Genomic DNA, 12957 nt, shown 5'->3' on the forward strand with positions numbered 1-12957 from the left:
TTGGGACATGTTTCTTAGTCTCCTCTTTAGTCTACCTTCCTGTGTTTGTTTCTATATATTAGGTAGAGCTGCTATGTCTCCAAGTCTTAGTAGAGTAGCCTTATGTAGTGGGTGTCCTGTAGGGCTCAGTTTCTCTGGTCACCTGAATCGGGTGCTCCAGGTGTGTCCCTCATGTGGGTCATGTGTGCCCTCCTGTTGTAGTTGAGCCTTGGTTGTTTTGGCATGTCAATGGGAAGGATTGACCCTTAGGCTGATTGGTTGTGAGGACTGGCTGAGGTACAGGGTATGCCAGGCCAGATATGCTTATTTGGGGGTTGTGAACCTTTGAGAGATTTTAGGAAAGTTCTCAGCATAAGCCAAGACAGGCCATTTGTATGGAAAAGCCACTGGAAGTGGCTTGGGTGGGCCCACAAGATGGGTGCGGTGGGATCTCAAGGAATCATCATGGAGGGGCAAACCCTTTTAGCTAGGCTGATAGAGACTCGGATATGGTACTGCCTATGAATGCAGGTTGGGTGTGGGGAGGGCTCAACAAAGGAACAGTGGTTTCTGCTAGCACTTCTGTCTGTCTGGGAAAAAGCTGCCCCTCCAGCCCTTGCCCTGAAACCAGACAATTCTTTTCCTCCTCATATGTCCCTGTGCCTTTTGAGCTGCTGCCTCAGTGCTGGAGCTCAGAGCAAGTGACTCCATTATCGAGTAAGTTCATGGTTGGGCCCTTTAAGAGGAGTGCCTGAGACTCCAGCACCCACAGTCTCCTCAGGTTTTCACAGCCAGAATTTGTGGGGACTTTTATTCCTGGCTCTGGAACTCTGGGCTGGGAAGCCTGGTGTGGGGCTAGGACCCCTTGCTCTTCAGGGAGGACCTCTACAGACAAAATCCTTCCCAATTTTTAACTGCCATTCAGGGATGTGTCTCTGCCCCTCTTACCAGTCTCAATGTGGCTTCTTCTGTGATTCTTTAGTTATAGGACTTCTATTCAGCTAGACTATTCAGGTAATTCTCAATGGTAATTTTTCTGTAATTTTGATGTTGCATTAATTGTTTTTAATGCTTAGAGAAGCAACATTTCATAGTGGTAAGATGACAGATTCTGGAACTATATTGCCTCTTTCTCCATTTTTCATATTGAGTTATCTTTTAAAAAAATTGATTTGTGAATTCCATATAGTATGGATATTTAAGCTTTGTTTGTTATGTATCTTGCAAATATTTTCTCCTAAGATATTCTTACTCTTTTGTTACTGTTTATGGCATAGCTCCATCTTTCTGATGGTGAAAAACACTAATTTCTATGTAGACCACATTTCTTAATGTCTTTCTGCAGATTTCTCAATATATGTTTAGGTAGTTTTATTTTTTCTTTTCTTTATTTTTTTTCTTTTCAGCCAAGATTCTCAGGTGACCCCACCCTGGGAGACTACAGTTGAATCCTGACCTAGAGGTGAGGAGGCATCTTTCACTAGCCTTGCTGTTGCCTTTTCTCCTGTGTCAAAAGGTAATTTTATAATTGATTTGCATGTTTTCCTCTGAACAAAAGCATTATTTTTCATTATTTGTTTAAACTTTTAAGACTTCTTGTCTTTTTCTCACTTAAAAAGTTCAATTACCCAAAACATGCAGTGGGGTGTGGGCTGAGTGGGTGGAGTAGATGCGCCCTTCTCTTTTCAACCTGAATTGCTTCTGTATTTGATTTCCTCTGATGAAAGCAAGGGTTTATGTGCCTAAGCAATCTTGGAAACTGCAATTGTGGAATGAGGTCTTTATTTTCCAAAAGCTGAGAAACTCCAGGGGCTTCAAAGAGTGCATCCTTTTTATATTGTAATTGCTCCTTCTCCTCTTAACATGAAACCTCCTCGAAGCTCTATAGTAACACTGGATGTTCATGTGTGTTCCTGAGCAGATTTTGTTTAATAGGCCATCATGAAATAATTCTTTCTTTGGTGAAGGTACTCAGTGGTAAGATTCATTAGTATGTCTTACTTTTAGAGCAGCATTAACTCATGTTTGCTCAAATACGTGAGTGTTCCCATTTCAACGTATGTTTCTCAACATATCTATAAGGATTAATAATTTACCTGTAGAAGTCATGATGCTTTTGAGTGTAGTGTGGGGAACCCAACCCCAACCATGAGAATGATTATCTTTTTTTAAACAAGGATTTCAACGTAGGGCTATTTCAGGGTTGGTTAATTCAGCTGCTCAACAAGGATCAAGACTCTTTGTATCTTGCACATGTGGCTGCTGGGGTTTAAGGTCATGTGCAGATTCAACACTGTACAACATTTTTACTGCTGGTGGACTCACCATCAAATCTCTTTCAAGAGTGAAGAAAGTTTCTCTCAAAGCCCCCAACTCAATTCCCTCATGTTTTGTCAGAACTGAGAAACACACCTACATCTGACCACTCTCTGCCTAGATAATGGGATTAGTTTAATCAGTTACTACCTGTTCAAGATTTTACTCTGAGCTGGAGAGAGGGTCACTTTCATTTGAGTGGTGGTTACTTGGTTGAAATCAGGGAGAGTATTGTTAACAAGGAAGAAGGGATGCAGAAGCAACCAATAGTGATTGCTGCTTTTATTTTTAAAAATATGAAATTTATTGGGGCGACACTGGTTAATAAGACTATATAAGTTTCAAGTGTTTAATTCTATACTACATCATCTGTATATTGTATTGTGTGTTCACTGCCCAAAGCCAAGTCTTCTTCCATCACCATATATTTGACCCGCTATATGCTGCTTTTATTTTAATCAGTTAATTAATTTATTAATTTTACTTCCCCAGAATATAACACAATTATTGTTGGAGCAAATTAGTCCACTATTTTGAGGTTTTACAGCCCACTTCAAATGATTCTACACAAGAGAGAGTGTGCGAACTTTGTTGCTATTAACACAATAGCGTGTTAACACAATTGTGAGTTCAAGAGACTGCATAGTAGGTGTCAAAAAAATAAAACTGGAGATTTATTAGAGGCAGAAGTAGGTGTATAGCTCCTTTAGAATATTCTTACTCTTTCTTCTTTGAATATTTAACACACACTATCCAATTTCAGAATTTCATCTGTTTGGGTTTGCATCAGTCTAGTTAGGCAACAAAGCCACCATCTATTGACAATTTAAATTAATTAGTTAATTATTATTTTTTTATAATTGGTTGAAAGGAGTTTGGACATGAGATGGTGGCTGAATAGTGCTCAGCTGGTTTCAGATATTTTCTCTCTATTAAATGAAGCGACAGCTTTTGTTTGTTTGTTTGTTTCAGATGAAAATTCATAGGTTCCACATGTTGGCTCAAGAGAAAAATGGTGATGAGCAACTTGGATTGTGCTAACGGAGTATTACATACACTCATGAAAGTTGGCTCTGTGGCAGGTTAAGGTTGTGATGTATAGATTCCCATTCACAGAAATGAAGTTGCATGTGTTCTGACTAGAGCTGCTGCTGGGCTCTGAAGACACTGGAAGTCTAGTTAAGTCACACACAATGTGTATTGTTTGGAGCATGGCAAGGATAACAAGAAGCACCGTGCACTGGGTTGAGATGCATGTGGTGCCCTGGGAGTGCCGTAGGCACCAGAGAACATGAATTCTGCCATATGCAGCTCCAAGCTATTTGAGCTAAAATCAACCCTCTAAGATTTGGAACCCAGTCCAAATTTCCTCATGCCGTTATGCTGTGGAATGCAGGAAAGGAAAGAGGGGAGAAGGCTCACCCCTTGCTATGCTTTTATATCCTTTCAAATATCAGGACTGATTCTCCAAAGTAATTTTTCTTCATGCATCCAGACATTTGAACAATGCAACACTGAGTCAAGTCTTGAGTTTCCATAGCAAGTCATTCTAAAATTAAATACCATTTTCAGCCTTGGCAAATATTTTTTCCTCTACTTCAGAGCTCCAGAGACCTGGTGGTCCTATTCTGTTGGGGGGTGGGGCTGGAGGTACATACTCATGATGCAGGTCTCAGCAAACAAAGAATGGTGTGAGTGTGTGTGTGTGTGCGTGTGCGTGTGCGTGTGCATGTGCGAGAGAGAGAGAGAGAGAGAGAGAGAGAGAGAGAGAGACAGACAGACAGACAGACAGACAGACCTGTTTCTAAGAGAAGCTCTGGTAACAGGTTTCTGGGTAAATGAAAGTTGTATTGTCTTCCATCAGAGATGACTTGAAAATAAAGTGCTTTAATGCTAATACTGCAGATGTCTGCAGGAAACTCAGCACCACACTGAACACTGTAGTTAGATAGCTGTGCAAAAAAGTACATGAAGGAAAGGGCTAATGTGCAATACTTCTATTTAAGATAGAAGGAGGAAATAGAAATTGTGATAGCATGCTATTTCAAGTAATAATAGAAAGTACTTGATGTTTACATGGTGAATGGATCAATACTAATTCTGTAGTCAGTGCACATACAGTAGTTTGGATTATACAAGTGATAGATGCACTCAGTATAACTGAAATTTCCACCCTGCAACATTTATTTCTTGCTGCGTGTTAGATGGAATTTTCCACCCAACTATCTAGAAGGATTTGCATAAGAATGGTGATAGAGCAGTATTCTTTAATGATGTGCTTTTCTTTGTTAAACTTCAAAAATGTCTATGGTGCATGATGAGGTTTGGGTGAATTGCCAGGCTAATGCTTTTATATTTTCTTTAAAGAGCTTATCTTCACTGTGTTGTGGGAGTTACTTTATATTGTGGTTATAAAGGCAGTGGCAGTAAAGCCGAATTGTAGCAATCCCCAATAAATGCGTCCTCCTCCTCAAGAATTTGGTCCTGCTTAGGAGAGAATTTGGGAAGGCACTTGGCTGCCACTGGTTCAGCTGCAATGAGTCAGTTGGATCTGTTTTGTGTTCCTATACCTGGTTCTGCTCACCGAGAAGAGAGGATGCCATTCTCTAGCTCAAATAATGACTTCTTGTTAGCCTAAATCAACACCCATTCCTGTCTAAAGGGCTTGAGATCAGCCCAACTGGTGCTCTCATTGAGCACGAGCTGAATTATTCAGATCAGAGCCTGGGAGCAAATGTGGTTTGGAAAGTGACCTTTTTGTCCTCTCCACAAGAACCTAATGTTTACAATGTGAGGAGGAAAGAGCCTGGAATCTTGGGAATTCCAGGAATGCAGCCGCCAAGCAAAAGAAGCTTTCCTTCCCTGGTTGTGCAGCTCCAGGACTCACTCTCCAAATTCTGCTCCACAGCAAGGATTTCCAAATACAAAGGTAGAAACACAAAACCTCAAAGCTGGAGCCCAGAAAGGGTTGTCCAATAGAGGACTTCACATTAACCTCAGTTTCAATTGAACAAAGAATTTGAAAGCCAAGAATAGAAGGAAACTTAAGGTCACCTAATCCAACCCTTTGTCTAATATATGAATCTCTTTCCTGACACAGCTTCTCGGCTCAATGATCGCCAGTTGCAGCTTGAATACCTCCGAGGACAAACAGCTCACTTCCTCCAAACAGGAAGGACAACAGATGATGTTACATGGAGGGTTTACTATGTGTCATGCCTTGTGATAAATGCTTAAGATTCATGATCATACTTAATGCTCACAATGCCCTTATGAGATTAGTGCCATTATTGCCACCAGATGGGGAAACGGAGGCTCTATATGTTGCAGAAAAGGATTTAAGAGCCTCCTCTTAACCCCAGCACCCTCCTGCCCAGCTTGTCCCATCATTGGCAGCCCTGATTATTATTTTTCCGTCCTTTGGAGACACTTGGAATATACCCTGCCCCTTTTTGACATAACAACCCTTCAAATATTTGAGGCAACCTTCCTGTCCCTTTACCGGTGTCTCAATTTTCCTTTTTTCCTATTTCATGCAAACACGTCTTAGTTTGGTGAGTTCCTCTCCACCCATTTCCACTTATCGATACTCTCCCTCAAAACCTGTGTCTTATCAGACATTCTGAAGAGACCCTATAATTGTTGATTTCTTATGTTAGGAGACAGTGTGCTTTGTTCGTAACATCTAATCATGAAAGCATCTATTCTGGGTGCAAAGGGAGGCTTTCTTAAGAGCACATGGTGAATTTTTTTCACAACCCTTTTCAGGAAGAAGGCATTCAAAAAATCCAGGGCGTTAAAATAAGCCAGTGTTGAGCTTTGGCGTCATTGCTGGTGGGAAAGTCTATGCCAGAATGAAGGATGGAAGCCTTCTTGCATGGTGTTCATGGTTGCCCTGTGGGGTCCTGTGGGAGGAAGCTGCTTTTGGATCTAATTCAGCCTCTGACCTGGGTTCTATGTAGCTCACTGGCATGTCACAGTGTCCCTCTGTGTTAGCCTCCTAGCTTGTGAAAGGTGATCATGTTGTTGACAATCTGGTGTTGTATTTCTCAGAGTGAGTTCTGGTTAGAAATTGGCTGTCGTGTCACCTTGGGCAAATCACTCTACCTCTTTGTGTTTTAGCATTCTCCTCTGCAAGTACAGCGGTAAATTAATTACACAAGGAGGCCATCAGACCCAGGTGGCCGTAATGCCATGGAGGCCTACTAAACAAACCAAAATCTAAGCCTGTAAATGCCTCAACGTTACTAAGTCAAAATGCTAAGGACAACCAAGTACAAACAGCCAATTAGGCTTTAAGCTGTAGCTAATCAATAATTTCCCTACTTTGCTTCCACATCTCTATGCTCTATGAATGCCTCCCCCTGAGTTCCTCCGAGTGGACTGCTCCAAGCCACTTCCGGTTTGGCGCTGCCTGAGGGGAATATTTAATATGCCTTTTAGTAAGTTCTGACATCAGACCTGGAGAATTGAAAGAGGTACCCCACAGCCTCCAGGAGCGACGAGGAGAAGGGCGAAGGTACCTGTCGAGCGCCTTGTGCTCTCTGCTTTCTTGCGGCCTGTGGGGAAAGTCATGAGTAAGGCCTGCTCAGATTCTAGCTCTGAGGCTTTTGCATTATGAGCTTTCAGACTTTTATTCGAGCATTTCTTTGTTTAGACTGGGTCTGACTTAGGCGGACTGAGTTGGGGGGTCGAGCTGGGTCCGAGGTAAGCTGCACCCTGGGGGCCAGTGTGAATAAAAGTTTGTGTTAAGGCGCAACAACTAAAGGTAATCTTGAATTATAGTGGCTACCGTGGAGAACTTGGAGCTTAGATAAACTTATCCATTTACGATGTACCCTAGATTAAAAGGGGTCTCAGCCAAATACTCACTATAAAGGATAGAGGTAAAATTATTTTTGTCCTCTACAGTTTCTGGTGACCAGGAGGAGGCCCAGTGGGACACCCCACTTGCTCTGAAGTCTGCAAATGGCATCCTGGGAAAACTGGCAGAAGCCGGCAAAGGGTGAGAATTCTTATCAAAGTCAGCTCAACTAAATCTCTCTCTGTGGTGCCTGGTTGAGAGAGGAAGGAAAGTAAAATTTCATGTTGTTACCCCTCTCCCCACTTTTTTTCTTTTAAAATTCAGGTTAGCAGGCAAAAACATTGATTATTGATCCTTTCTCTCCCAGAGATGGCTTTTGCCTCTTGTTTGTCTCTTTCTTTTGGTTGTCTTTGGGAATGGCTCTCATGTTGAGAGGGTCGTATCTTTTGTACTCTCTTTGGGGATCCTTCTTGTGTCCATGGGGTTCTTCAATATTGTCAGGAATTTTTACTGTTTGTCTAGGCTGAAACCTGACAAGATATTTGAAAGGATTTTAAAAAGAGTATCTCTATGGTTAGAAGTTGGCCAAATTGAAAACTGATATTCAGAGCCTGATACAAAGCATTTTTGAGGCCTTCTCCCCTAAGCTAAAATGAAACTGTATCTAGAAGGAAAGAAAAACATTCTGAAGCCACTGTGGAAAGATTTACTAAAACATTCCAAAGAAACACAGCTCTAAGTCTGGGACATAGGAATCTTTTGATTTCCATCCTAGTTGAAGATCTTCCCCCTGATATAAAGAAGCAAGAGCAGAGTAATATAGTTGGGTGGGTGGGTCAGCGTCTTGATCTCATTTAGGTTGCAACCCAATTTTTTGAGGAATTAAAAACAATGGTACTTGTCTTACAAATCGAGTCTTTACAAGAACAGAAATGAGGCTCTGAAAACAATTCAGAGCCCACCTATTCTTTTTACCAATTCTAAAACCTCTCCTATTCCAACTAAAGTGGCATTCAGAGTGTCTCCCCAACCGTATGAGGGACTTTGTGATGGCCAGGTTGCATCATTGCAGGCCCGCAGAGACCCCCAGCATGGCACAACTCTCTGTTAAATAAGATCAGTGCAAGTTTGGTTGCCATTGAACAAAAGAAATTGATGAGAGATGACCACAATAAAGTAATTGCAAGTTTAAGACACAGACTTACTAAATCAAGGTTATTCTGTGTTAAAAAATACTCAACACTAGTAAATTGAAAAAAAAGGAAAACTATTTTTAAAGAAGGAATTTGTATTGCAGAATAGCAATTTTCTATAATCTGTGCTTTTCTTTAAATGAAAATCCCTTCTGATTCTGCAGCAAAGTTAGGACAGGGAAAGGGAGTGTAATACCTCTTTATTGGCTTAAAAGTATTTTGCCGAGTATTTACACTTAATATTTTTAAAGTTTTCATTTAACGTTGTGGAAAGAGTACTGGGCTGCGTTGGGAGATCCTGGTTCTGTGTGACTGCAGGGTAACCACGTTCCCTCTCTGGGTCTCCCATTCCTCCTGTGTTGGGGCTGGTGAAGGTGATTTGTAAGGTTGTCCCCAAGTCTGGATTTCAATCGTCAAAGCAGCTCAAGGCTGGGCAAGACGAGTCAATTTAGTTAACAATACTGGAGTCCTCATTAAGCGCTGGACCTGGTGCTGGGCATGGGGATGCAAACGTGGAGCTTCAGGCCAGTGCAGTTCCAGCTGCACTGGATTATACCCCTACATTGCCTCTTACTAGCTAGGGAATTGCAGTCCTGTTGTTTCTCTTCCGTGCCTCATTTTCCTCATAGGATTGTCGTGCTAATAAAATAAATGAGTACATGCTAGGGGATTTCTGTAGTGCCTGGCAGAGTGTGAACATTCAAATGATATTGGCTTTTATTACAATTATTATCAGTGGAAGAGGCAGACGATCCAATAATCACAAAAAGAAATATAACATTTCAAGTGTGTTACGTGTCCCGAGAGCATATATCAGGAGGATTTCTTTGGCCTTGGAAGTAGTGCTTAAGGGTAAGATCTGAAGGATGATAAGTTCACTAGTTGAAGGGGAGCGGAATAGAGTCAGGGAGAACATACGTGTAAACCTCCTATGGTGGGAAGAAGCATAGATTTCTGGGAACTTAAAGTAGGCCAGGGTGAAGGAGAACAAGAAGGAGGGAGAGAGGGAAGGTTGGAGGTGGGTATGGACCAGGCTGTGCTGGGCTCTGCCTGAGCTAAGGATTTGGAAAAACTGGTTTTGCGTGTGCCTCCTGGAGGTCAGAGTTCTTGGTTAGACCCAGTTAGGTTCTGATACCCTGAAGTGTTGTCCCACAGAGATTCCGCTTTCTACAGATTGGAACCCAGCAGAAACCAGCTTCTAAGGGACACTGGGAAACTGCATGTGATGAGTTGTGGCTCAGAAGGGTTGACATTATCTGGGCCATCATGCACTTGGGTCATGCTTTAGGGACCAAAGTCGCAAACTGTGGTCCGATCATTTTAATGTCCTCTTCAAGTTGTCTTATGAATGGGGTTGAAAGACCACACTGAATTCTTCCCTGTCTACAGGAAGACAAAGCTTCATGGGTCTTCATCTTTTGGGATCACAGTCACCATTTGAGAATCGGATGGAACCTGTGGCTTTTCTGTCTTGAGAGATGCATTTACACACTTAATTCCAAATTTGAGTGCATTTTTAAGTTGGGTTAATGGGTCTTCCAGAAACATAACCACGGTCCCAGGTTAAATATCCTTCCTGTGTGAGGTAATGCCCAGTGTTACAGATTCTCTCTCAGTACCTCCACCCCCTACCCCTCACTCCCGTCTAGCTCCTCCTTTCCTTTTCTATTGCTGTTGCCTCAGTTTTGGACCTTTATTACTTTTCCCCTAGACTATTAGAATTTCCTCTGAATCTGTCTCTCTGCATTTAGCTTATTACCCCTCCAACCAATTCTCCATATCACCTATGGAAAGAAATTTTATTGGGGGGTGGTGGGGGGGTTGAGGTAAAATAAATTGTAAATATTTATTTTCAGAATAAAGTAAATCAGATTTATTATAGATATTTCAAAAATACATACAAATTAAAACAAAATCCATTATCTCAGTACCCAGAGGCAATCAATGATACATTTTTTTCTAGTATTTTTCTGTGGAAAATTTCTTTTGTATAGTTGTAACCAAACTATATCTATCTTTTACATTCAAACGCTTTACTTAACACTTATTTTTCCTTTAGCCCAAATGCATATATGTATGAAAAATACCCAAGAGCAGAGATAATATAATAATGAACCTCCCCTCCCAAGTACCTACACCTAGCTTCAAAAGTTATCAGCTTTGTATCAGTGAACATTTAATGTGTAACAAACAGCCTCGAATTTAGAGCTTAAAACAACAACCATTGATTTAGTTCATAATTCTCTGGAGGAGTGATTCGGGCTGGGCTCACCTGTGTGGTTCTTTTTCTAGTCTTGGCTGGCCTCGGTCATGCATCTGTGTTTTGCTGCCACTTAGCTAGATGGCTCTGCTTCTGGGATTGTCTGGCTGACATGTGGGGCCATAAGAGGAACTGGGTCCGTGTATCTCTCATCATCCAGCAGCTTGTCCCTGGGCATCTTCACATCATGATGGAAGGTTTCCAGGCACAGGAAGAGGCAAGTGCCAATGGATAAGTACTTCTCAAGCGTCTGGCTGCATCTCATTTACTAATATTTAATTGCCAAAGCAAGTCATAAGGTCACTTCACACTCAAGGGGTGGAGAAATAGACTCTACCTCTTGACAAGAGAATCTGCAGCCTCATATTGTAAGGGCATGGGTATAGGCAGAAGAATTTTTGACCATTTTTTATAATCTACCACAAATATGTTGGTAATATTAACATTAGTAAATTATCATTTTTTTGATGGTATTGGTAACTTGTCATGAATATAATTTAGATGGCTGAGTAATGTGTCACCCAGTGGACATCCTGAACCTTGCGTGACCATTCTTCTATTGTTGGGTAGTGAGGTCGTTACCATTTTTCTGCCTTTATGAATAATGCTACAATGGATGCTTTGTGCATAAAGCTTTTTTTCTGGTTTTAGGATTATTTCCTCAGAGTAGTCACAAAAGTGATATTACTGTGTCAAACATTTTAGAGCTCTTAGTACACTTTGCCAAATTGCTTTCAAAAAGGATTGTATCAATTTACACTCCCACCAGTGTGTGTGAGAGTACCCCACAGGGATCCTTCTAAAATGCAAATCTGATTATCTCATGCCCAGTTTAAAAATGATCTCTGCTGCCTTCACAATAAAGACTAAACTTTGTAAGGCAAAACTATGTCTGCTACATGACTTTTGAATAACTATTTTAGCTTGATAAGACCTCGTATCCACGGGTCATAGAATCTAGTGAGGAAACAAGACTGAGTAGGCTCAGAACTGAGAGAAGTTTCGCTCATGCTGTCCTTGAATGCAGGTATCATTATTATAGAAGATGAAACTGAGGGTCAAAGAGTTCAGTATTTAAAGTGGAAACCTATTCATAGATTTCTATTTATGGCATTATCTATTTTAGCATCATAGAATCTTTGCAAAGGAATACACATACACAAGTTTTAAGTATATATTTAATCATTAATGTAAATAAATTATAACACATTTGTTTTGGTTAGAATTCTTTGGTTCTTGAAAACTAAAGATTGTGAGATTTGGAATGAGACAATCTGAGTTTGAATTTAGATTCTGTCATTTGCTGGAATTTTAACAAGAGTTAACATCTCTAAACCTCAGTTTTGTTATCTGTAAGATGTAGACAATAATGCTTATGTTTTAGGGATGACTCAACATATACATCGAATGTCTAGCGGAACCATTCAATACTAGCTATTATTATTGCTTGAGATGAATATAGAAGTAGAAAAGAAACATAAATGTAACCAAAATGAGGCGGCTCTGATTATCTAGGACTATAAATGACTTTTAACACCCATTACCATGGGTTGGAACCTGGTTCAGTCTATGAGCTGGAAATTTTGCTTTTTTTGAGGTTTCCTTTTCTTCTTTATTCTTGAGAATCCCCAGGTTCGTGAATCATTGGTTCTCCTTGATGCTCACTTCTGTCTCCTGCCCGAAAAGGGAGAACAGAAACCAACCAGGATATGTTCCTAGAGGTAGAGTTCCTCAACCAGTGGTCTCCAGGCTGCCCTGTCTGTGCCCTGGATGCCTCTAGCACCACATAGCTAGTAGAAAAGGACAGCTGTTGATGAAAGCTGGGCTAGAGCCTGTGAAGGAGTATCTGATGAAGCTCTCTGTGGGCCCCAGGAATCCCAGGACTGCCTTATTTCATTGCAAATATGTGTTTATGATTTGCTTAAGCCAAACTGGTCTTCTGATGCTCTCTTTCTTCATTAGGGATGTTTTAGTGCGGCGCTGTCTAACAGAAACATAGTGTGAGCCACATATAATTTTAAATTTTCCAGTAGACACATTTAAAAAGCATATAAAGAGATAGATGAAATTATTTCAATAATATGCGTTACTTAATCCAATTTATGTAAACTATTATTTTAACATGTAACCTATGTAAAATTAATAAAATAATTTACATGATTTTTTTCATAAGAAGTCCTTGATATCTGGTATATATTTTATGCTTACAGCACATCTCAAATTAGATTAGCCACATTTTAAGCGATCAGTAGCCACTATATAGCTTACTATATGGGACAGCACAGTTCTAGAGCAAAACTACCTGGGATCCAAATGGTATAACTCTCCAGGAGTATAGGTTTGATACCCATATGCAACTATTTTTCCCGAAAACTCTGGTTTCAGCTTGGCTGGGTCTGTGAGCG

At 40.8% G+C, this 12957-nt stretch overlaps 1 long non-coding RNA gene across 1 annotated transcript; it reads left to right on the forward strand.

The window, feature by feature from the left end:
- Positions 1-1389: 1389 nt before the first annotated feature.
- Positions 1390-7300, forward strand: LOC112472920. Its single transcript, XR_003043807.1, has 3 exons — positions 1390-1495; positions 5396-6814; positions 7207-7300. It is a non-coding gene; the product is annotated as an uncharacterized LOC112472920 (long non-coding RNA).
- Positions 7301-12957: the final 5657 nt, after the last annotated feature.

This window comes from Pteropus alecto, unplaced genomic scaffold (genome assembly GCF_000325575.1).
Source record: "Pteropus alecto unplaced genomic scaffold, ASM32557v1 scaffold111, whole genome shotgun sequence".
Lineage (NCBI taxonomy): Eukaryota > Metazoa > Chordata > Mammalia > Chiroptera > Pteropodidae > Pteropus > Pteropus alecto.